The following is a 26,297-nucleotide window of genomic DNA, read 5'->3' as shown; positions in this document are numbered from 1 at the left end:
ATAACTGGGGAAAGGGGATGCGAGAGTCCTTTTATTATATACCCATTTGTACCTATTGAATCACACGAAGGTATTACCTGCCACAAAAATAAATTTTAAAGAAGACATAGACATTATTGAAATGAAATGCTTCTATGTAAAAATTTGCCCACATCCCTCAAACAACTCTAAGGTTTCACGTTGCACTTTTGAATTTAGATTATTTTTGCCCCAAAGGCTCCTGGACCACACCCATGACTGAACCTTAAGAAGAGCCAATCTCTCTGTTCACCTGGGTGAAAACATTATCAAACTGACTTGACATCATATAAATGTAAGTAACTACCTGGTTAAATTCAACCAACTTAACAAGCACTTGTCAAAACACCAGAATCAAAGTTTGGTCAATTAACTGAGCTTGATCTTTTTATTTTATGATAAATAAACGAGGTACAAAGAAGACTCAGTTCATCTGATCCATTAAAACAAAGATGAATCAAATAAACTACTGATACGAAAGAGGTCAGATTTGAGGTTTGGCGTGGTGAGTGTTAAGCTAGTTCAGGCTAGCCCCTTGGCTAAAAATGACTTTTTAAAAATTATACGGAATGAATCTTCTATTCAGCCTAACAAAGCACATAAGGTAGATTCCAGAAATAATTGACTTAAAATTCAATGGTTTGACCAATTTTAAATTGGTGGTAAGTGGACATAAATTTAATAATACAAAATAAATGGAATTCAGTTTTGCAAAACTATGGAACATTGTTTTCCATTTGGCTATATAAGCTCAAGTATACATAAGTGGAATTTAGTTTTGCTAAATGAGGGAACACTATTTTCCATTTGGATATATAACCTCAAATATACTAAACTTGCAATACTTGTTCAAAACATATTTAATGGAATCGATTAAACTTGCTAACCAAAAACATATGTGTCCAGAGATCAATTCTGTGAATGTTTTCATTTGGTTTTATGAATTACGTTTTGCCTTATTTCACAAAGGGTATGAGTCAGCTTTAAATAATAAATGCAATAAAGTGGGAAAATATAATTAGATAAAAATCAAAATCAAGAAAAACAAGGTAGAACAGAAGCTCAATACCAAAGGGAAAGTTAGAACATCAATATTAGGTCATAGGCTTTTATAGGGTTATTAAAATCGAGTTGCAAATTTGATTCTGCATTTGCTAGTTGCCAAATCAGAAAGGGAAATATAATCAATTATCTGATGCTAGTTTTGCATGATGAAAAAAAGGCACACAACATCTGTGCAGGGCAAGTAAAGCCTTTCTCTGGCCTCTATCGCTAAATGGAACTTGCCTGGGTCTTCACACAAGAGTTGCAAAACGAATGATGATCTTGGTAACCACATCTCTTAAGTAACCTAACAGTAGGTTCCTTGTGACTACTGTTAGGAGTAGAATCCCTCCTCGTGTGCACAATTGGGGGTGCAGGGGCAGGTAGGGGAGCAAAAGATGCAAAACAAGGTCACCAAGTACATCATTTCTGAAAATTTGGCTAGACTCCTGGTCTAACATCTAGAATTGGAATGGAATGGGTGGACTTTACGGCCTTTATTCCTCCAACCTTCTAGAACCGTCATTTCTCTCAATTAAGATTCCGATCAAATTTATGAGCTGACAACTGATATTCTCTGGCATATACAGAAATAAAGGCATTCGATGCCATTGTTCAGGGGAGGTTAGCAGACAATTGTTCTCCAACCACCACCTCCCATATTTGAAATTCAAGGTCATACAAATTTTCTTTTTCATACTCTGCAACCATAACAATTTTGGTTCTAACATATGTAAACTGAGTGGATCCCATTGGATATAAAGAACAACAAAAATTATGGGCTGGGATAAAAAAAAAAAAAAGACTTGGGATTTAAAAAAAAAAAAAAGGACTGTAAATAACGTTTAGCAAGGAAGGTATAGAGGTCTTAGCAACAAAACCTTAGGAAAGATACAGAAAGACAGGAGAAACTATACCTGGTCTTAGAATTGCATTCCAGTGGTGCATATGGAGGCAGGGTGTTGGGGGCTCACCAGACCGGGCCCTGATCCTGAGTCATCCAATCACAGAGGCATTGCGCACTTGGATGAAGGACACACACAGAAAAATGCCTCTCCCATTGAGATTAAAAACTGGCTCTTACTTGACTGGTTTCAAGGCCAAGAGTGTCAGCACAGCCTAAGTACTCAATTTCTATTTGTCAAATGAACAAATAAGTGTTTATTATCTGCAACAAAGTAAAAAGAGTTTACTGTAACCACAGGGTAGGGCTCTTTTGGGAAATTGAAGTGAACAAGTAAAAACAATGTGAATTAACTGCTCATATATTCTTGATTATAAATGTAAGATGTATAAAATGTAATTATCTTTCTTGGGGGGAAGACTTTTGCTTCATTTTAATAAATCATAGTATTTTTCATATGTTCCCTCCCACTGTTGGTTCCCCCAATCTTACTTACCACCTTTTACAGAAAAGTGGGATTTCCTCACCATCTAGGAAAAAGCCCAAGTAGGCTGGAGAGGCAATAGTAATAAACTATGGTTTACTGTTGTTTCATGAAATACATCTTTGGGGTAATAGCAGCGAGGTATTAAAATGAGTAAAAAGGGGTGCCTGGCTGGTTCAGTCTGTGGAGCATGTGACTCCTGATCTTGGGGGTGTGAGTTCAAGCCCCATGTGGGGTGTAGAGATCACTTAAAATCTTAAAAAATAATAATAAAATGACCAAAAAAGTAAAGAAAAAAAGAAAGAAAAGACTGGACCATTCCCAGATAAGTGTGTTAAACAAAGTTATTGAAAAGAGGTTAATACTGATTCATAAAGCTTACGTAACAGGAAAATAAAAACAAAATCAAAACAGGAAACAGTGCAAAAATAAAGCAAATGAAATATGATGCAGTCATCCTCGATTCTTCCAAGATAACATAAAATTTATAAGCAAAAAGGCACTGAATCTTCCAAAACCCTGATTTCCAAATTGTGAAATGTGGAAGGCAGCTATGCTCACCACTACATCACCAACGCATGCAAATTGTCAAATCTGGAAATTGATATGCCTATATACTAAGGAAAACCTGTACAATTGAAAATACATCTCTATACCATGTATTTTGAATCACTTAGGAACCACGGACACCCCTAAGTGCTTTATTTTTACCTTTATCTGTAATAAAATACATTATAATTAGATCATCTCCAACTCAAGCCTAAATGGATTTAATATGTCACTTATTAATCGAAACACTGTTACCTCTAGAGTAACAAAGAATTTTCTTGTAAACATGAATTGTATTTTTGAAATTGTGTTTGAGAGTTTAATAGAAATATGTTTGATTGCCAACAAGACTAGAAAATCTGCAAGCTCAGACATGAAATGCACTTATATTAGGGGCTGAGGAGAATTACTTCATTTAATAACACAATTTAAAAAAGGACAGCATGTGCTCCTAAGAATGCCCAAATTCATACTTAAACGTTAAAACAATTTAATTTGACACTTTCCATAAACAGGCAATTTCTAAACTCCAGTTAAATTTCAAAAGCCAGAGGACAAATACACTGTAATCCTAAACTGTCTTTAGATGAAGCCTGAAACACAGTTCACTCAACAAATAACTAACGAGCAACCATCATGCATCGGACGCCGAGGATTACAGAACTGAACAAGACTCTGTCCTCCCGGAGCTGACACTGGTTCATTTTCCAAAGAACCTTAATACGTTAATATAAAATTGGAGTTCACAATGATCTACTTTACAAAACTCTAAACCTTCTTGCTTAATATGAAATTAAAAAAAAAAAAAAGCCCGTGAAGATATAATCTTGTCCAAAGCCCTGATGTATGAACTTCACAACTGGGGGGGAAAGAAAGAATTCATAAACGAGCTTCTCAAAAATACAAACCATAACACCTAGTTGGAAGCTAGGCTGCGCCCAAGGCTGCCTCTGCTGGCCGCCTGGGTGCATCCTTCCAGCAGATTCTCAACTCCCGACACCTGTATCAAACTTGCCACTCTTAAAACACATCCCTTCACGAAATCAGGAGGTTCCTGAGTAGGCAGCACCACAATACCCCAGCCTCATCTACCTCCGGGAAAATCTGACGTCTAGAAGGACCTTCCCTAACTGGCCCTAAAATGTTGACTGTAAGGGACTGAGCCATCAACTGTGTACACCAGACAGCCAGTTCCAAAAAATACAAAAATCCCCGGCTACTTCTACGTGCTGCTAAAATAACGCTTTGCGTGGCTACACGTTTAGCTAAAACAGGAAGAACGCATCTGCTCATTCAGCCGAAACATTACGGTGACATATTTCTACCTGAGCTGCTGAGAATCCAACGGTACTCCTCCCTCCCCTACACCCCGGCCCCCAAAAAAAGCCACTAGCCCACCGGTCCTCCCCACCCCCGCCCGCCGCGCGCAGCCCACCGGTCCCGGAGGGGGGCGGGTGGGGTAGGGTCAAGCTCCCCTTCGCCACCGCTCGGCCTTCCGAGCTCCAGAAGAGGTTGTCAGGTTAACAGGGGCTGCGCCCAGCGCCATTAGCACACCTCCGAGCGCTCTGCCGAGCCCGGGCGAGAGGCAAGTTTGGCGGGTCCTGGCCCCGACCCCCCGCCTCTCCCCAGCGGCAGCATCAGCTGCGGCCGGCGGCGAGGGCTGGTCCGCGCCTCACCCACCTACCTACAGGGCGGGGGCGCCGGCTCCTCGGGTCCGGGAGAAGGGGATCGGGCGCACGCATTTCTGGGAGCGGTGGCCTCTGCTGCTCGGCGCGGGGGAGCGCATCCTCTAGGGTGGGTGGAAGGAGGGGTCGGGGGAGGTTCTGGCGGCGAGGAGGAGCAGGGGCGGGAGGGAGGAGCGCCGAGGCGCGTGCCCCCGGGGACTGGCGTCCGGAGCTGGTGGACTCGGGCGCCGCCAGGACTCCTCAAGCCTCTCCCCGGGCGCGGCACCCTGCCAACCCTGCAGCTGCGCCCGCGGTCAGGGCATCGGCCGCGACAGGCTCGCGGGCCCGGCGGGAGGCGGGGAACTGCGGGTGGCGCGACGCGGTGCAGACGCCCGCCTCTAGCTCCGCCCGGGCCGCGCCACGCTCTGCGCCCCTCCGCAGCGGCGGGGGCCAGGAAGCTCCGCGGCCGGGCTCGGCGACTCGGGCTGCGGCATCCTCCCAGCCCCGGCGACCTCCGAGCTGGAAGGCTGGGCACCCCCGCCACCCCCGGCTGCCGCAGCCTCCGCTGCCCTGACACTGTCCCAGCCCCGGCCCGGCGGCTCCGCCCCGGAGAGCTGCGCGCGCGGCCTCCGCAGGCCTCGGCCCATTGTGACGCCTCCAAGTGGGAGCTCACTGCTACCCGGGCGGCTAGACGCCGGGCGGTGGAGCCTTGGAGGGTCTTCTTACCTCGGCCCGGGCCGCATCCCCTACAGCTGGCCCGCCGTGGCCACCACTCTTCGTGGGGAGTGAGGCTTTGAGAGCTGAGCTGGAGTTATAAAGCGTCTCCCCGAGTCTCAAAGCCTCGAGTTTCCTTCCAGCTTGGGGACCACTGGCCACAATAAATCCATCCTTCTGTCCTTTCCGGCGTTATGTTTCGCAAAGGGGCCCACCATCTCCTCCCCTCCCGCTCCCGACCCTGGTACAGCATCCCGGATGCTGCCAAAGTGAATCAATACAGCAGTACGGAAGTAGCAATTGGGTTCTCCAGGCCGACTCTTGGCAGAGACCTGAGAGAGCCTTGGTTGGGAGGATTTGCATCAGCAACAGGGCAGTGCTGGCGATCCCATCCCCTCTTGGAAGCTGTTTCCGCTGTGGTCCCATGACCAGCACAGCAAGATGACTAGGAGAATTTGGCCTTGAGGTTTACCCTTACACACAGAAAAAAACCGTCAAGCCATAGTCTGCAGCTAGTCTGATAACACTGGTATGTCAGAGGCCACACACACAGGCACACTAGATAGTGGCCTCCTCTGGGTTGTTGATGCTGCTTATGCTCGAACAGCCTCTCCTGGAATGCGGAGCCAAGCACTTAACAGTGGTGGCTTTGGGATTTCAGTTGCAAGTGGTCACATTGCACTATCTTGCAAGGTAAGGAATAATTGCCCAATTCTGCACGGAACATAATAAAATTGGACCTCCGGTTTACATCTTTAGGCATTGTGTTATTTGCAAATTATTTTCAAGGGAAAATTAGACTCTTAAAATACAAAGAGCTGATTTTACCAAATCAAAAGAACATTGTTTGGGATCTCCAGAGAAACTGAGCCATTCTCACACTCGCTTGATGAGTGCTTTTATGATTCTGAAATCTAAGGTTAATTTTTTTAAAAAATGGACAAAGATAAGACATGTCCCATAGCAGTACAAACTGATAAAATCGCTAAGACTTCTTGAGAGGAGCTGAACTGCTTAGGAGTCAGGAACAGTGGCATATGACTTGGCCACTTCGAGGACTCTAATTTAGAGCTCCAGTTTATATTCAAAAGATACCTATTATTATTCATGACACTTTGCCCCAAATTCAGAATAACTCAATTATAGAAATGTTTATGTATGTGTATGATGCATGACAGAATGGAGTCACTTAATGAGAATTTAGCAGTTTCTTACTCTAACAATGTTTATCAAGAAGTCTGCCTTGGAATGCAGTTTATAGGACATTTGTAGAAACGTTCATTGAGTTGCAATCCTTGACTCTTTCCATCCTTTTGCCACCAAGAGACCCCTTCTGTTTTTCTTTATATAGACCCCATGTTTTGTCAAGAAACTAGTGATCTTTTGTATTAGACAAAGAGAACTGAGTATGTATTTACAAAGTAGTAACCATCAATTATAAAATGTTTGTCAGCCTTTCAAAAACACTGAATGTAACTTAAGGATCCTCTTTCCTATCTTCAGGAACTCCTCTAGGACTATACTGTATCATATGCTTATTATAGCATTACAGTGGAAGTCATGGTGTAATAGAGATCTCTGCTCCCCAGTTTAGAGGGAGAGAAAATTCCCCCTTAAAGATTCTTCACTAGTTCCTTCTCATTAATTCAGCATTTATTGATTTGCCCAAGCCTTGTCTTCCTGGAGAAATCAGAAGAAATAAAATCATTTCCTTATCCTCTAGTAGATATATGCTGTCCAACATCAGCCACATAGGGTCACTTAAATTTAAATTAAAAATGTACTTTTTCATTTCACTAGCCACACTTCAAGTGCTGAAGAGCCACACAGGGCTAGTGACTACTCTTTTATACAGAATAGATCATTTCCGTTATTACAAAAAAATTATTCTGGACAGCTCCACTCTAAATAGAAGGTGAAATTTTAATTGGGAGATAAGATGAAGTACATCTTATAAAAATAATTTGGGAAATGAAGATTGAACCTCATTAGAACGTGTACTTTTTAAGAATATGGCAACGTCTAAGAATTCAGGCTCTGACCTCAGATTACAGCTCTACCTGTGCTGACCTAGGATATGTTGCTTAACCGCTGTTGCTTTATCTGTAAAAGAGGGATGAAAATAGTATCAACTTTATAGGATGGATATAAGGATTAAATGAGGTAATCCATGAATGATGCTTAGACAAAATCCATGGATGATGCTTAGACTTAGAATATGACCTTCAAGAAAAGTTAGCTATTACTCTTATACATTAATATAGTAAAGGTTTTCTTTCTTAAAAGTTGTATCCTTTGGGTGCCTGAGTGGGTCAGTCAGTTAAGCCTCCGATTCTTTTTTTTTTTTTTTAAGATTTTATTTATTTATTTAACAGAGATAGAGACAGCCAGCGAGAGAGGGAACACAGCAGGGGGAGTGGGAGAGGAAGAAGCAGGCTCATAGTGGAGGAGCCTGATGTGGGGCTCAATCCCATAACGCCAGGATCACGCCCTGAGCCGAAGGCAGACGCTTAACCACTGTGCCACCCAGGCGCCCCAAGCCTCTGATTCTTGATCTCACCTCAGGTCATGATCCCAGTGTTGTGAGATCGAGCCCTGCCACAGCCCAGAGTCTGCTGAGGCTTTGGGAAACATAACCAAATGATAGCAACTGTTATTGCAAATGTGTGCAGTATTTTTCTTACATATCTATCTAAAGATAATTTTGTAGGGAGAGGGGTAGAGGAATGTGGTAACTGGGTGATGGACATTGGGAAGGGTATGTGTTGTAATGAGCACTGGGTATTATATAAGACTGATGAATCACAGACCTACACCCCTGAAACAAATAATACATCATATGTTAATTAACTGAATTTAAATAAAAAACAAAAAGGAAAAACAAAACAAGAAAAAGATAATTTTGTAATGAAGAAGTGTGGCTAGTGTGTCTTTTTAGGGAGGGAGAGGGTATGCCCACAGAGGGGAGTGGGGGAGGAAAAGGGGGAGAGGGAGAGAATCTTAAGCTGAATCCATGCTGAGCCCAACGTGGGGGCTTGATATTATGACCCTGATAACATGACCTCAGCAACATCAAGAGTCAGGTGCTCAACCAACTGAGCTACCGAGGTACCCCTAGTGTGTCTGTTTTTAAGCACAACACTCACTGGTCACTTTTCCTTGAACTAAAATTTCAGGAACATCAGCAAATACTGCTCTAATACTTTGCCAGAATGGAAGTCTCCTTGGATAAGCAATGAGCTCACAACCACTGAAACACCCGAAACTCATTTGGAAGTTTTCTCCATAAAGGTGTTGGAGAGGAGATTTGTTATTGGGTGATGAGTTTAGTCTACTGGCACCAAGAAAGTTCACCCTTTAGTGGTTAAACCTACCCTTCCCTTCCTGGCACAGAAACACCTCCTTGCACACACCTGACTTAGGTCAGTTGAGACACAAGAGGTAAATGCTAATGACATCTGTGGAAGTCTGTGGGTAGCCATCTTGGACCTAAAGGGACAGAATTGAGTTCACTATTTAATAGTGAACGGCAGTGGTTGAAGGCAGTGGTTCATTTTTACAGCTGCTATTGTTGGTCCATCACACCATAGATATCCCTTGAATTTTGAGAAAAATGTAAATAGGTCTTTGTGGATGGGCCTAGGCTCAGTGCTTCTCTCAGTTATTTATAAAGTCTAAGGAGGAGGTAGAAATCTCCTTGTCATTAGGAAGGAGGAGGCTGCCAGAGTGTACTGAGAAAGAAACACTGACATCTATAGAAATGGATTGCTGTCTGGGTGCCCATCAGCACGGAGAACTAACGGCTGATTATTTAGATCAAGCCCAATAAGTTTGCCCTTTTCTTTTATTCACAGTTCATTAAGAAGTTATCTGCTCTTGGAGAGTTTCTGCTGTCTTATTTCTGCTGAAAAATCTGTTCAGTAGCTTGAGAATTCATTACGTATTTTTTACATTTTCTGGAAAACTTAGTCAAATAAGCTGGTACAAAGACATTGTAGCTAAGGTATAATTTAAAATTCTGAAATGAACCCCTAAACTGAACTGGTAGTTGTTACTTAGATTTATTAGATGAAAGAAATTTACAGTGCGATCAGCTGGAAAGGGTTTTTTTCAAAGGAAATAATTATAGATTTACAAAAAGTTGCAAAAAAACATATAAGGAAGTCCCAGGTTCCCCCCTCAACCCCCACTGCCCCAGTTGTCCCTCAATGGTAGCATCCTGGGTAACTCCAGTACAATATCGAAACCAGAAAAATGACATGGTATGATCTTTCAAGCTTATTTATAGTTCATCAGTTTTACATACACTCCTTTGTGAGTGTTTGTGTGTCCTATGCAATTTTATCACCTGTACAGATTATTCTTTTTTTTTTTTTGAAGATTTTATTCATTTATTCAACAGAGAGAGACAGCCAGCGAGAGAGAGAACACAAGCAGGGGGAGTGGGAGAAGAAGAAGCAGGCTTATAGCAGAGGAGCCTGATGTGGGGCTTGATCCCATAATGCCGGGATCACACCCTGAGCTGAAGGCAGACGCTTAACCACTCTGTCACCCAGGCGCCCCTGTACAGATTATTCGGCCACCACAATAAGACACAGGACTGTTCTATTACCACAAAGCTCCCATGACCTGCCCCTTATAGTTGCATCCATTTTCCTCCCCACCACATCTCCAATTGCTGCAAATCACTAATCCCTTCTCATCTCTATAATTTAAAAAACTATTTATAAAAGGAATCATACTGTATGTAACCTTTTGGATTGGCTTTTTCATAATTCCCCTGGGATCCATCCAAGTTGTTATGTGCATCAATGGTTTGCTCCCTTTTTTGATAAGTGTTACATGGTACAGATGTACCACGGTTTAACCATTTACCCACTGAAGGACACTGCTGTGGTTTCCTGTTTGGGGCTATTACAAAAAAGCTGCTATAAACATTTGTGGACAGATTTTGTGTGAACATAAGTTTTCATTTCTCTGGGATAAGTTCCCAGGAGTACAAGTGAGGGGTCATATGGTAAGTGCATGTTTAGTTTTATAAGAAACTGCCAAATTATTTTCCAGAGTAGCTGTGCCATTTTACATTCCCATCAGTAAAGTATGCATGATGAGTGGCACACTTTTAATCTATTAAATAAATTTATTAAAGTATAGTCCTACATGCCTCTTAATGTTCACTACTCTACTGTAATTCCGTATTTACTTGCACCCCACCAGACTAAACTTCAGGGTCAAGAATCCCATTTTGTTCATCTTGATGTCTTTGGTGCCTAATACAGTCCCTGACATATATTAGTCAATAATTATTTGTTTAACAAATGAACAAATTAATGAACAGAAGAATAGCTGAGTCAGACTGAAATCAAATTGAAAAATAAAACTGTCAATAAATTATAAGTGAATTTGAATTAGATGCAATGTATTTTCTTCCAATATATAACAACATTTTCAAATCAGAAATTGGCACTCTATAAGTTGAGTCATTTTGAAGCAAGTTTGTAAAAACTAAATGCTAAATTATGTTGGGCCAAGTTATTCATATTAGCACTCTGGTAAAAGCAAAAGATTGGAAATAATCTAAACGACTAATATGAAACTGCTTTAATAAAATATCTAAGTAGTGGAGTACTATGCAGTTATCAAAAGTAATGAGAAAACTTTTTATGTAAAGCATGGACATCCTTTAAAAGACATTAATTTTAAAAAGTTAGAAAAAATATGTAGAGTATGTCCCTCTTTGTGTAAAAATAAAACAAAATATTTAGAAAAGAAAAGATCTATGCATAAAGATCCTAATTCTCTCTAAGTCAATCTATAAAGTACAGGGTGTGCCTGGACCATCCGGTGACAGAGGTAAAGAAGTGTTCAAAAATTAGGGTGACATATCAAAAGGATACAGGGGCCAACTTAAAAGGACTCCTCTGGCCAAATTTGGGACAATTAAGAAAAATGACAGTGACGGATTATAACACATTGAATAAAAACAGAAAAAGAGTATGAGCCCAAACTGATATTTAAAAATTAAATAGAGAATAAAAAGAGAAAGGAGAGAACGGGAAGTTGTTTACATGAGAATGATAAAATTAAAATAACACCATTTTGCAATCACCATGGTAACAACTAATTCAAGCAAAGATTGTCCATGAGTGAAAGTTTGCTGAGGAACAGAAGATTCACACATTCTCAAAGTATGGTGGACACCTTAACCAAATGCTCAAATTGACTGTATGTTTCCTATAACTGCTGTAAAAACTTAGCACAAACTTATTGGCTTAAGACAACACGAATTTGTTACCTTACAGTTCTATAATCCAGAATTCTGACACTGGGTCTCACTAGGCTAAAATCTAGGTGTTGGCAGGGCTATTTTCTTTCTGGAGAATCTAGGGAAGAATCAGTTTCCTTGCCTTTTTCAGCTTCAAGGCCACCTGCATTCCTCAGCTCAGGGTCCCCTTCCTCCTCCTTCACAGCCAGCAAATGTAGGTTGGGTTTTCCTCAGATCCCATCACTGGGACACTAACTCTCCTACCTCTCTCCTTCACTTATAAAGACCCTTGTGATAATTTTGGGCCCACTCAGATAATCTACAGGATAATTTCCTGTGTCTCAAAATCCTTCATTGTATCTGCAAAGTTCCTATTTCTATGTGAAGTAACATATTCATGTGTTCTGGAGATTAGGACAGGGACATCCCCATGGGGGCCATTATTCTGCCTACAACATTGACCATGAGAGATAACGTGATACATCAGCATTATGCACATTCTGATGTAATGCACTGAGAAGGACACATCACTTAAGGTTCTTTTCTTGTCAAAAGAGATATTTATCTGAATTGATAAATTCAGTTCTGAAACAACTGTCTTCACTATTCAAAAAGATCAATATTGTTAAAAAAAATTGGGAAATTGTTCCAGAATAAAGGAAAGATACTACAGAAACATGACAGCTAAATGCTTTGTATAATCCTTGAGTGGATCCTGGGTAAAAAGAAAAAGTGTAAGAAGTGTTACTATGATAATTGAAACATTTGATTTTTAGCTGTATAATAAATAATAATATTGTATTAAATTTTTATTTTCTACGTTTTGCTTTTTCTTAGGAAATATAGGATAAAGTATTTGAAAGTGAAGTATTATGATGTCTGCAATTTACCCAAAATGCTTCAGAAGAAAGATGAAGAGAAAGCAAATATGGCAAAATATTAACAACTGGTGAATCTAGATCAGTATTGTAAAATAGAAATATAGTGCAAGGCACATATATAATTTTAAATAGTCTAGTAGATACCTTAAAAGTGAAAAGAAAGTGAAATAAATTTTAGTATTTTAGTCCAATATATTTCTTTAATAAATTTTTTTATTTAGAGAGAGAGAGAGAGAGAGAGCATGCACCTGAGAGGTGTGAGGGGCAGAGGGAGAGAGAGAGAATCCCAAGCTGACTCCACGCCTAGTGTGGAGCAGGACAAGGGGCTGGATCTCACCACCCTGAGATCATGAACTCAGCTGAAATCAAGAGTCCCATGCTCCACCGACAGAGCCACCCAGGCGCCCCAACCCAATATATTTCTAATTTAAAAATGTACTCAGTGTAAAAATTATTGAGATATTTTACTTTTTTTTTCTATATTACGGCTTAAAAATCCAGTAGGCAGTTATCACTTGTAGAACATCTAAGTTTATGCTAGCTGCATTTCAACGCACAATAGTCACAGGGGCTGGTCTTACTAAATTGGACAGCACAGATGAAGGGTATATGTGTGTTCATTTTCCTACACTTGCAATTTTCTGTAGGTTTGGAATTTTTCAAGATAAAAAGCTGGAAAAAAAGAGAAACATATTAGTTTGTGCATAGACTGTTTCTAGGATACAGAAGAAACAACACTGGTTACCTCTGGGAGGGAGAAATTAGTGACTGGGGAAAAGAAAGGGATGGTGGTGTTCACTGTACCTTTCTGTCCTTTTGTAGCATACTGTCACTAAGCCTATTAAAACTTAAATTAAAATTATTCTAAAAATAATATCTGCTTTGTCTTTGTATTCAAAACCAGATCCTTTGCTACTAAGCTGTGGTAACCCGCAGCGCAGAGGAAAGAGCTCCACCTACTGAACCTGATTTCCTAAGAATTGCTTGATAGAGGAAAGAAGTGTGTGTCCCATCTAAAATATAATTAAGTTTAGGAATTTCTTGTGATTTTTCCATCTTTATCAGTCTTTGAAAAGCCGTTTAATATTCCTGCCTGCATATTATTAAAACTATTTTAGACAAATGTTACCAATAATCTAAACAATCTGAGTTGTCGAAAACAAGAAGGCTCACCCAAATTCTCCGGTGGTGGATGGCCGCTGGAACTCACAGTGGCGCCGGGGGTTGTGAGCAAGTTCATTACGAATTTATATCTGTTTTACTTAAGCCTCCTTCCATCTTGCAGCGGAGCTGGGTCTCTTGGGTTACATTCGTTCAACTGGAACGGTTGGCACTTCAAAGCGGAGTTACATCCTGTTGCCTTCTGCTCCTATTTATCACGCGGGTTTCTGAATTGAGGCTGGGCCGTAAGGTTTCTTGATTCCTCTGATAATTGCATCATTTCCTGGCCGTGTCTCGCACAGAACGCGGAGAGGTGAAGCAATTGCCCGGTTAACAACGCTTAAAAAATATGAGGATAATGGAAACGCAGTGGCTTTGAAGGGTTTCCTCGGATCCGAGTGCAGATGCCTTCCGAAGTGCTTCACTAGGCACGTCCCCCGCAACTCTCTGCTTCCGTAGCCTGGCTCAATAAGTAGCTGATCATCACGATAGATACATAATCGCGTCGTGAGAGGCCGCGGGGCCCTTCATCACCCACAGTCAGAGAGCCGGCGCCGTGTGCCAGGGACGTGGCGGTGTCACACCCAGCCCTACAATGTGAAATGCTCTCCGCCGCTGACTATCGATTTTAGATTTAGTACAGGTTTAGTGGGACTTAACATCTATGTGAGAGGGAAAGGCAGAAAGAGACAGAGGTTAGATTCAGAAAGAGCGGCTACATGATTAAAAAATAAAGCAAATGACAAGTTTCGGACAGTACTCCAACATTTGTATGGGTATAGACATTTATGTTACATAATTAGAATGAATTACGTAATTAGTCTTTTCTAGCAGGGCATTCGAAAGAGGATTGGATCTGGAGGGTCCAGGTCTTTCCCCCTCCAGGAGCCATCTCGTGCTGGCCTGGGAGCACCCAAATTTTCCCTCAGTTTTGGAGACTGCGACTCAAAACAGGACCGAAGTGGGTGGGGCTTAGAGCTAACAAGCTCTCTTTCTACTGGTCAGGTTTACGTAGAGATTTTTTTTAACGTGGCAAATAGGCTTCACGGAGGCTGGTTTTCAGCTTCCCTGGTGGTCTAGTGGTTAGGATTCGGCGCTCTCACCGCCGCGGCCCGGGTTCGATTCCCGGTCAGGGAAAAACTCTTTTGGCACTCTCACCGAAAAATCTTGAGTTCTTACCTTTTTTTTGGGTCTGTTTTAAAATCGTATTTGTTTTATTCGATCATAAAAGTTGAATTCGTTTTTTAAATTTTATTAAATCTAAGATTTAAAATACTCCTTCTTTTCCACCCAGGTACAGCATCAGGTTATTTCCCTGTTCTTCAAAGCACCTGCGGGTTGTTGGCACAGAAGAGAATGTAAACATTGGGTCCCACTTGCTGGAGCACTGGTAAGACGCTTTACCCAAATAGGGACTGGAGAGTTGGAAGGAAATAGTGAAAGGTGGAGGTCCTGTGAGACATGCGGGGGAGGCCTGGATGGAGAAGAAGGTGTGTGAAGAGGAAAGACAGTCAGGAGAGTGGCGAGTGGGGAAATGGGGGACACTTCCTCTTTCAGTTCATGTCTTCTTAAAGAAGCTAGGGTGCAAGAGCATTGTGGAAGGAGAAGCAAGTACAGAAGATAGAGCAGACACCCCTACCCTGGGCCGACCAGGTCCTCTGTACATAATTACGGCAGAAATGTGCGGAAGTGGAGCGAGGAGAGCGTTGGCCCCCAGCTGAACGGGCATATAAAACTGCCTATCGCAGTTGTGTAGAAAGTCAAAGGAGAACATGATTAAGGTTTTGAATGTGGCCTATTAATTTGGAAAGGGTGCTGATTGGGAGCGTGGAAAAGCAGGAAGCTGTGTTACATTAAGATCTGGTTTGAAGAGATCATGTGAGTGAACTTGTCCTGTACATGTGGAGTGAAATTTTTGATTAATAATGATAGATTCGGAGGAGATTCTGCTTTGAAGTGAGAACTGAAAGTCCAAGAGTAGAAATGCTTCCCTAGAGATTGAGTGCCCCGTAAAGAGGCAAGGTTTGCCGGCTTGACTTCTACTAGAGGAGGACAAAGAAAGTCTGAAGGAGAAGAGTCAGTACAAGCCAGAGTCAAAGAAGCCAAAGAAGAAAAAGCCTAGAAATTGCAGTGTACGTATTAATAGCATAAAGGATATTTCTCGTTTGGTTAATTTTTTAATGGAGTTTTATTTTATTTAGTCTTGGTGTCATCCTCATTGTGTTTCACCTATACTATTGCTATTTTTAGTCAAATAAGTACACTTTTCCTAAATAATATTGTCACTTAGACACAGCAGTACTGTATCACATTACCTACACACAGCGCAAAGTTGCCGCTTTGTAGAGCCAGAATATTGTGCTCAGTTCCGTCCTTATGAAAAAGGGGGAGATGCCGAAAGACTGTTGCCAGAAATATTCCACATATGAGGAGGTTCCTTAAAGGTGAAGGAATAGAAAGTATTTAACCTGCTCAGATGAAAGCAAAGGATATTTGCTGCATACCAAAAACATTTTTCTGAACTAGTCAAATTATTTCATTTTAAACACAAAATCATCATATATCCAGGGTTAGGGTGATACATAATTGAATATTAAGATGGCTGAGAGGAACCAAGGGTGGGGAGGAAGGAAGGGAAGGACTTTCACCAGCATCTAATACAGGGCTTGACATATGGTTGGTGCTGAATTAATGGATTACTCAATTAAATAAAGAAGTAGATTGCTAAGACTTCACTTGAAAACAATCATATACGTGTTCTGCCCTCATAATTCTATTTTTGTATGAACCACAGCTCTATATTTCCACTGAAAAGAGTGGAAAGAGAATTATTCTGAGTCAATCTGAATAATGTCTACAACCTAATGAGTTCTTTCAGATTCTGAGCACTGAACTAAGCACTTTATCTACAATAATCAAATCAGTTCGTACAACAATTATCCTTGTTTTGTAGTTGAGGAAACATAGACTCAGAAAGTTTATATAACCTATTTGAAGTCACACAAGTATGTGGGGGAACCAGGATTCCAACCTGACTTGCCCAACCCGAATCTGATATTCTTTAACACTCCCCACACTACAACCAATTTTCTGGTGGTGCGTTGGCATCTTCTTTAGAGCTGTCCTTACAAATAGGATGGCTCATGGGGAGTGTTGCCTAGAAGCAAAGTGGAATTGTATGACATCTCAGGTTCTCTTTTAAAGGTATAATTGAATTCTATGCATGACAAGTTTAGTGCAAGTCAATAGTTTCTGGGGTTACCAGATTCCATAGAAATATGTGGAAAACTATTATTTATTTATTTGTTTATTTATTTAGTTAGTTTAGAGAGAGAGACAGACAGCAAGAGCGTGTGGGGCAAAACGGGAGGGAGAGAGAATCTCAAGCAGACTCCCTGCTGAGTGCGGAGCAGGACACCGGGCTCCATCTCGAAACCCTGAGATCATGACCTGAGCTGCAACCAAGAGTCGGATGCTTAACCAACTGCACCACTAGGCACCCCAGAAAACTTTTAGTTAAGAAATAAATTCAACAGCAAACACAGTGTACTTGCATTTATGGATAAGCATGTTGATTTGTGATGGTGTTTTTTTTTTCCTTCAGTATGATTTTTATTTATTTAAAAATCATTTTTACCACATCTCTACTTGATCATTATTATTTTACTGACGTAAAAATGATTCTTGTTTTTTTTATCTTCTTCCTTTAATAGGTAGGCTATAGAAAAATAATATGTTTACGTTACATAAAAAGGAAAGCAATTTAAATTTAAACCACGGACCTTCTTGATTAGCTTTTTACCAGCTTATTACACCCTCTGAATTTCTATAATATATGCTACATAATGTATAGTATTTTATATAACTTGCTATAGTTTTGTGTAAGTTATGTTTTTTTTTTAATTCAGAGTTCCTAAAATATACTTCTTCTGCCTTGCAAAGTGATAATCATATCATTGGTGGCCAAAAATTGTTGCTGTTTTTTGGTCTTGATAGTTAGTATGATGCCTGAAGGCACGAACGTGAGAGTAAGCAAGAGTTCCGTGAGGGCAAAGTCCATATCACCTTCCTCTTTGTATCCTCTAGGCTATGTCGGTAATTGGCACATAGGAGCAATTCAAATGACTCTTGAGCAGATAAATGAAAGAATGAGGCAAGACTGGAACTGGCACATCTCCGAAGAAATATGTGACCAGTACATTTTTCAAAAAGAGTATCAACTTCTTTTGTAATTAGGAAATGCAAATTAGGGGCGCCTGGGTGGCACAGCGGTTAAGCGTCTGCCTTCGGCTCAGGGCGTGATCCTGGCGTTCTGGGATCGAGCCCCATGTCAGGCTCCTCTGCTATGAGCCTGCTTCTTCCTCTCCCACTCCCCCTGCTTGTGTTCCCTCTCTCGCTGGCTGTCTCTATCTCTGTCAAATAAATAAATAAAATCTTAAAAAAAAAAAAAAAGGAAATGCAAATTAAAACTTAAAAGATTCTGTTTACACCCATCAAAGTGGCAAAAATGAGAAAAAAAATCTAATATCATGTGTTGACAAGGGATGTAGAACAATGGCCCTCTCACGTGCGAATGGCGGAAGTGTAAATTGGCGCAATAAAATAACTTGGGAAAACAATTTGGTGTTATTCAGTAAAGTTGGAGTTTCCCATACCCAGCAATTCACCCCCTGGGAAATCCCTGCACAGGTGCACCGGGAGATGCATAGAATGTTTACTGCAGCACCATCATAATAGACCCAAACTGGAAGCAGCCTAAATGGCCATCAAGAGTGGAGTGGCTAAATACATTGTGGTTTATTCATGCAATGAAGTGCTGCGGGGTAGTGAAAATAAATGGATTACAACTCCTCTTAATCAACATTAAGAATCCAGAAAGATATGATTTAACAGCAAATCGAATACAGAATGATTCCATTTTATTTGAAGTTTTAAAACATTAAATTAAAAATATCGTTCAGTGGTAAATATATTCACAGATGGCGAACTATAAAGAAAAGCAAGAGAGTGGTTATTCCTGGTTAACAGAAAAGAGAGAGGAAGGATTTGGCAAGAAACATGCAGTTGTATTTTGAAGTACTGGTAATGCTAGCCTGGGTGTACGCAGTTGTGAATTCTCATTTGATTATTTACAACGTATTATACTATTTTTCTCCACCAGTTCGATATTTAATTAAAAAACAAAAAGGAATGAATGATATGTTTGGGCAAACTCTTTGGGATGATGGCATGCCAGCAATATTTGGTTGAGCAAAATCTCACTCCTCTCGGTAGCCATAGTTTATAAGGCGGCTTTTCTAAAGTAGAGAAGTTCCAGGCATTTTGAAAGTGATAAATGCCAAAATAAACCACAAGGTGGCATCATAGACTCATATGTCTCATTTGGATACATTTAATCCAACTAACCCATGCTTGCCTTGGAAATGTTGAGTATAGTTAAAATCTAGAATTTATTGTATTCAGAGAGAGCAGCAGAGGAGATTTTTTTATTCTTTTACCTTCTTTCTTCTCATTTAATCAATTGTGCTTGATTTTACTTGCATACGTTCTGTGTTGTCAAATTAAAGTTTGAGGGAAGCAATTCAAATAAATCCAACGCAACAAGTATGCAGGTCCAGCTTGTGACATTCATTTATTCATTCCTCATTGAGTCATGCACTCGTATAGTCATTCATTTAACCAACGTCTGCAAATATTTATTGAGGTTTCTTTCTGTACCAGATGTAAGTCAAAGAGGCCCTGGAGACTTATGAGCAAAAACATAGTCACTATCATTTGCTTTTCGCATAGTGGTAGAGATTGGTACTAATCATATCATTACAAATGTAAATTGTAACTGACAGATTCTGTAAGGAGAAGTATGCGATTCCACACTAAGGTTTTGAATCAGTTGGAGATGTCAGCAGGCGGATCCATCTGTTGAGATCTGAAAAACGAAGATGAGTTACCTAGGTAAAAAGGTGAGAAAAGAACATTCTAAGTAGAAGGAACATAGGCAAATGCTGGTAGCAGGAGAGAGCAAGGAGATTACCGGGCTCTGAAAGAAAGCCAGGATGGCTGGATGGAAAGTCAGAAGTGGTAGAGAAAGGTGAGGAGAGGCCTAAGAAGTGGGCAGGAGACAGATCTTGCATGGCTCTTAGCCTGAGGTTAAGGATTTTGTCTTCGTACTGAGAGCACTGGAGAGCCACAGAGGAGGGTGGATGCAGCAGCGGCCTAGAGCCCGTGCCCTGTCACTGGTAAATCCGCAGCTTTATCAGTGTCTAGGAAAGATTCTGTCTTAGGTGCTTAGGTGCTTAGTGACAATTCTGTTCACCTATGCATGTGTGATTTGCTTTTTGATGGTGAAGAACATCATTTAAAGGCAGTAATATAATTCCAATCTCAGCCATATTCATTAGATTCAAGATTTTTCTTCTAAAGAGACATGACTCCATTGTATTTATTTTAAATCAGTCTAAAAACCATTGCTTTTGTTTTTTTTTTAATTTTTTTTTTTAAGATTTTATTTATTCATTTGACAGAGAGAGAGAGAGAGCCATTGAGAGAGGGAACACGAGCAGGAGGAGTGGGAGAGAAAGAAGCAGGCTCCCAGCAGAGGAGCCTGATGTAGGGCTCGATTCCAGAACTCCAGGATCACACCCTGAGCCGAAGGCAGACGCTTAACGACTGAGCCACCCAGGCGCCCCTAAAAACCATTGCTTTTGAGGACAGGAAACATAAAGCATGATTTCTTAACCAGCGAATAGACCTATTCAGCTCATCCACAACAAAATAAAAAGCTTTGGCATCTGAACTCTATAAGGTATGAAAGAAAATGTTTATAGTCATGTCTCAGAAAGAACCATGTATTAGAAATCAGGAGATCTGGGTCACATGACCGTGGGAAAGATGATCTAATTTGGTTGGGCCTCAGTTTTCGTCATCTATAAAATGAAGCACTGGTCTGGGTTGTGTTCTTCTAACTCTGAAATTTTGGAAATCTGCAAATTTATTTATATAAAGCAAAATGTGCAGGCAAATCCTGTAATGTAAAGAGAACAGGTGTTGGGGAAGTACCTTCATATGTATTTGAATAAAGGTGTGTGAATGGGACTGAATGAGACTTATTTTGGATCTTAAGACATTTTCAATAAACTAAATTTGGATAAGCTACACCACCATTTGTTGATAGTGTAATTACTATGTACCAGATATTATGAACATTATCTCACTTAATCCTCAGAAAATTCTTCTGAGATAGGTGTTGTTGTTTTTAATCCTATTTTACTAATTAAAAAACAAAGCTTACACAGGTTCAGTAATTTATTCCAAACTCACACAGTTAATGCATCTCAAGATGTATCTTGATCTGTCTGATTTCAGAACTTGTCCTTTTTGGTCATTATACTAATATATTCCTTGAGAGTTGAGATTTTTAAAAATTACATATATATTGAGTAAAACAGAGATAAATTTACTAGAATCATAAATATGGATTTCAAATTATTTATAAGTGATCTGTTGAGTAAGTACCAGGAATTTTAATGAGGTCCCACATCTTAAGACTAACAAAACTGCTTAATAGACTTGATTCAATGAATTAAACATGCACTATCCTGGATACGGCTGGGAAGTTGCACTATTATTAAGCAAACCATCTCCTAGTTAGTATGTTTTTGCTGTATAGGCCAAGGATACACTTGCAGAATTTTAACTCTTAAGCTATATGTTTTAAAGGAACAATTAGACAAATAGCCTGCATCGCTTTTCTCGCTATGTCATATCCTGATGACAAACAATGGTGAACTTTGTCTCTCTTTTCATCTCAAGCTTCTGGTACCCAGAGCAGGGAAGTTGCCTGCCAGATCTTGTCATTTGGAGAAGTGGCTAAATGCATTTATATTGAGTTATTGCTCCTGTGTTGTTTGGTCTGTAGCTCTCACTCTTAAGCATGCTTGAGGTTTGATGGTTCACATCAAAGGAATTGTGTTCTCTGTTGTGAGAACTGGTCAACGTTGGACAGACAATTCCTCCGTTTATTGCTGGGACCCATCCTAAGTTGCTCACGGTCAGGAGGCACTTGGTGTTTGAATCTGTTCCCTCGGTGGAACACATTTGCCTTAAGCCTGCTTAATGATTCAGCCGTGATGGACTGGCGGATAAATTCGGGGTGGGGGTGCTTACTGAGCCTTGACAGCGGCCAGAAGGGCCGCTCAAGCCTCCTTAGTGTAGGAATACATGATGTTTGCCATCAGAGGGAAGGCTCGCCTCCTGAGCTTGGCTGTACTGATGGTCCCCAGACTGTTTGTGGGTTCGGTGACGCTACCACACCCAGCCATTTGTACTGTGCTGTGCTTATCTTTCTGACAGAAAGATGTCAAAACAATAAAATAAATCTAGCAGTGGCTGCTTGTGAGACCAAAAAAGTGGCTGGTTTAGTTCCTGTTTAGGAGGTGGTGTGTGACTGTGACACAGAAATGTGTTATGACAAGAGTAAAATACGGTCTATGTGCCTCCGTGTTTTGCCCTCCTGACTGTGAGCACATCTCTGTCATCTTGCCAGACCCCAAGGGAAGCCTATTTAAAGCAGGATCATAGGGCAGACTGGCGAGGACGGAGAAGAGGCCAGCCAGTGCTGGCCCAGGAGAAAGTCAACACAAACAGCTACACCAAGTGCTAGCTGGATTGTTTTCGTGGAAAAAAAAAAAGTCTTCAAGTTCTCTGTAATTAAGGGAAAAGGTTTAAAAAGAAGTGATGAAAGATCTAGGAAGCAGAGTTTTATGGTATGGTAAATAATATTCAGCTTGATAGCTTATAATCACAAAAGGAGGGGTTAACTCAGTTAAAATACTCAGTTGTTTTAGGAGTTTATGAGCAATTTAAAATTTATCACCCCACATGTCCAAGTGAGACATTATGCATAATTGCCATTCCTTGCAAAATACTTTCTCTTCCACATGAGAAAACGTAACTTTGTTATCACTGCGCTGAAAACACAAAACTATTACAATGCACACTTAATGCAAGAAACTTTAGAGTTAACTTGCCAAAGATACTCAACCTCATTCTATCTCTTAAAAAACAACAGCAACAAAAAACCTCACAAGGCGTTCTATTACATGCATATCTATTTCATATGCATGAATTTCTTCATTCCCACGGACTAATAGAAAAACAACTAAGGTCAAGGAAACAGAATATTCAGTTCTCAGAAGACTAAGAACTTAGAGGCATATAAAAATACCTCTGGTTATAAGATTTTTAAAAAACTGTACACATATAAACTGTTAACTGCTTTGGAAAACATCCTTTAACTGTAGGCCAAAGCATTTAGGCTAGTTCAAAATCCCTTCCCGGTAATAAGAATTGCTACAGTGGATGGGTTCCTGGGCAAGTCTTTCTGGCCAAATGATGAGTATTGTTTTACGACATGACGGACCTGGAATATATAAGTATTTGGACTGACCCAGCATTTCCCCCCACCCTTATCCCCCACCACCGCCTCTTACCTTTTACGTCCAGTGGGAGACTGGGGTTTTTATTTTCTTTTCAAACTCAATTTACTCAGATACTTCACCTTTTTTTTTTTTTTAAGTTTTTATTTAAGTAATCTCTATACCTGATGTGGGGCTCAAACTCACAACCCCAAGATCAAGAGTTGCATGATCTTCCGACTGAGCCAGCCAGGAGCCCCCGGACACTTCGTCTTAATACTTCACCATTTTGCTTTGCCTTTGCCAACCATCTTGAATGAGATTATAGGATACTCTTTGGCAGCCATTACTGAGGTCAAGCTCACTGATTAAGATAAGGTAGGTATGACCTGCTTGAAAGTTGAAAGTTAAAACTTGAAAAGTGCCAAAACTATTTCCTTTTATGCTGTATGATGGAATAAAGTGGGGTTATTCTTTTTTTTTTTAAACCCTTTCTTATATTAAAAGGGTAAGATGGTAGAGGTTTTTATGCTAATATGATAGATTTACTCTTGTCAATAATTCAAAGTGATTCCAGGCAGGTTGAAATATTCTTGGTTAGTCCGTATCTGAAAAAGCAGTGTCAAAAGCCATAGCCTAGAGGTTCAAACGTATGGGTTGAAGAATCAGACAGGGCTGGGTTGAGTCACAGCTCAAACTGCTAGGTGTGCCCTTGGGCGATTAACCTTTTACTCTCCAATTCCTAATATGTGAAGCAAAGATAATAATATATGCACTCCATAAGACAGTTACAAGGCTTAAATGAGACAACAGATTTCAAACACGGCGGAATTGAGCACAGAGAACAACTGAACAATATTTGCGGTTAGTATTAACATGTTTTCTTTATTAGACCTGTGACTTAGGTGGGTGCCGGTTCTATAGCAGAGGACCCAATTCTCTGACCAAACCCATTCCTGTCTGTTCCTTTGAAGTTGAAAGGGAGGGAGAAAGTACCACCTGGTACTGAGGGAACCATTTCTCATATGCCTCTGGCCCTTCATACAAGACTGTCGATGTAAGCTAAGGGGCTCTTTTTCTTTTTAAATTCTCCCATCTGAGTTCAAAGACTTATCCTTCCAAAGCATTTGAGCTATAGTCACAGTTTATGATGTCATATTTGCTGTAGTGCTTTGTTTTAGTTGCTGAAATATTCACCACCTTAGTTATTGCTTAGATCTTAAAAGAATTACAAGGGGAAGTCAAACTCCATTCCTCAGTAAAACGCAGAACTGGGAACAGTCCCATTGGGCAATAAAAACATGAAAAGCTTCAAAAATATATCTATCTTTAGATCATTAAGCTTACAAAGTCAATCCAGATTCATAATTTGACTAGGACCCTATCCTGATGAGATATTTTTAAAGTAAGCTAAGTCAGCCACATTTTTAATCTCTCTACAGCTCTAGCCATGGTTTTTTTTTTTTTTTTTTTTTTTTTTTAAGATTTTATGTATTTATTTGACAGAGAGAGAGAGCACAAGCAGGGGGAGCTGCAGGCAGAGGGTGAGGGAGAAACAGGCCTCCTGCCGAGCAGGGAGCCCGACACAAGGCTCCATCCCAGGACCTCGGGTTCATGACCTGGACCAAAGGGAGACGCTTAGCCAACTGAGCCACCCAGACGCCCCATAGCCATGGATTTTTAAATTGCATTTAAGTATGTTATTATATTACAGTATTGCCTCAGATTCAAGATGTACCTCCCCCCCCCCCCGTTTTTACACTCTGGAAATTGGGATGTCTTATTATCAATGGGTAATGTTCCATTGTGGTGGTTCTTTTCGTTAAAAATGGACCTCAAACCAATAGTATATCTTACCTTGCAACTGATGGAGTCTTACACTTAAGGAAATTGCTTTGTGATGATGACCTAAGTGGATCACTCTTACTTTGAATTCGTGTAATGCTTGGAAAAGGAACAAGTTGATTATATAAAGAAGATGATCCAAAAGGCTTCCTTAGGATTCGTGACACATATGTACATGTGGATCATCAGAGCATTCACTCTAGTTAATATTTGGCCTTTTTTATGTTTCAACTTACTTTAAAAGTCCCTCAGCTTTGTTCAAATGATAGGATTACCACAGTTGTAATAGCAAAAGTTCCCAAAGAGACCAACAAGCCTCTCCAACTCGTTCTCAGAAACCCTCACTCTCATGGCACAGCTAGAGTGACAGCCATACCTATTACTGTCAGGCTATTGAAGCACATTTGCATGTGCTATGTGCCATTTGAAACTTACCATGTACACACAGTGCTGGGCACAATCATACTCAATGAAGACCTTCTGGCTCACTGATGCGAAATACAGAACTGTGTTTTAATTTGCATTGAAATACACTTCTAGGCTCAAGATGGAGCCAGTTCTGCCCAGGTCCTACATCAGCAAATGGAACTTTAGATAACTTTTGAGTCCCTATAAATGTTCCACTTGACCAGAAAAGCAGTATATCCAGTTAGCCAATCCCCCAATGCCAAGCCAACTCTGAGACTTCTCACCCTAAACAAGGTTGATTGTGTAACCTTGCCAATCAGATATTTTCTATTTTTTCTCTTCCTTGTTCTTTATTCTTTATCCTATAAAATATCCCTGCTTTCTGCCCATTTTGCAGTTCTCCAAAAAGAGACTGCTTCATGAAGTATTAAAGTTTGTTTGTATCAGCTAAATTGTTTCCTTTAATTGTTTTTTAACATTAGGCATGCATATAGCTTTTAACATTTGGGGAAAACGAAATTTCTAAAAATGTCACTTTTTTCCTCTTATCCTACCAAAAATCCCTTGAGTTAATTTTGGGACTAACTTTGGCATAAATAAAAGCCACCAATAAATTAAACTTTAAAAGTTCTTTTCCCCTTGGACCATAAAAACAATTGTTTTTCTATCTTGGGAGCAAACATGAAAATTAACCACACCTAAAGGTGGGACACCACTTTCACAAAACATTGGATCAGAGATGGGAAACACTTGTTAAAAAGAAACAACGGGTCCAAATGGAGTCACTTGTGCAAGCCCCACATCAACAAACCAAGGCTTAATATCTAACCAAACTGCAGTGACCTTTAACCAGTGACCTTTAATCAGTCAATCTGGAATTAACCGATCAGTACCAGTGAGGTCATCTGCATGACAGACCCCCCCCTCCTCCCCCACAGGAAGGTGAC

The 26,297-nt window shown here is 40.4% G+C and overlaps 1 protein-coding gene, 1 long non-coding RNA gene and 1 other non-coding gene across 9 annotated transcripts in view; 2 read left to right on the top strand and 1 right to left on the bottom strand.

The window, feature by feature from the left end:
- NCOA7 (nuclear receptor coactivator 7) overlaps window positions 1–14,635 on the bottom strand; it is a 154,657-nt gene extending 140,022 nt beyond the window's left edge. For 2 of the 7 annotated variants that reach the window (XM_087865462.1, XM_087865463.1), the window contains exon 1: window positions 4,684–5,222. The gene's annotated coding sequence lies outside the window, so the exon portion shown is untranslated. Of the gene's footprint in view, window positions 1–1,979; window positions 4,367–4,683; window positions 5,223–5,389; window positions 5,572–13,696; window positions 14,347–14,497 lie in introns of those variants that run through there. The other 5 variants (XM_045805605.2, XM_045805609.2, XM_045805603.2 and 2 more) reach the window with 5 other exon arrangements.
- A 111-nt stretch (window positions 14,636–14,746) lies between these two features.
- On the top strand, window positions 14,747–20,793 carry LOC123797564 (uncharacterized). The gene is made up of 4 exons (XR_006780978.2): window positions 14,747–14,874; window positions 14,979–15,074; window positions 15,617–15,816; window positions 20,206–20,793. It is a non-coding gene; the product is annotated as an uncharacterized LOC123797564 (long non-coding RNA).
- On the top strand, window positions 14,750–14,821 carry TRNAE-CUC (transfer RNA glutamic acid (anticodon CUC)). The gene has a single exon. It is a non-coding gene; the product is annotated as a tRNA-Glu (tRNA).
- Window positions 20,794–26,297: the final 5,504 nt, after the last annotated feature.

Source organism: Ursus americanus, chromosome 11 (assembly GCF_024610735.1).
Source record: "Ursus americanus isolate L20-20 chromosome 11, mUrsAme1.1.p, whole genome shotgun sequence".
Taxonomy (NCBI): domain Eukaryota; kingdom Metazoa; phylum Chordata; class Mammalia; order Carnivora; family Ursidae; genus Ursus; species Ursus americanus.
Note: the sequence above shows the minus strand (reverse complement) of the source record. Positions and strands in the feature narration are given on the sequence as shown.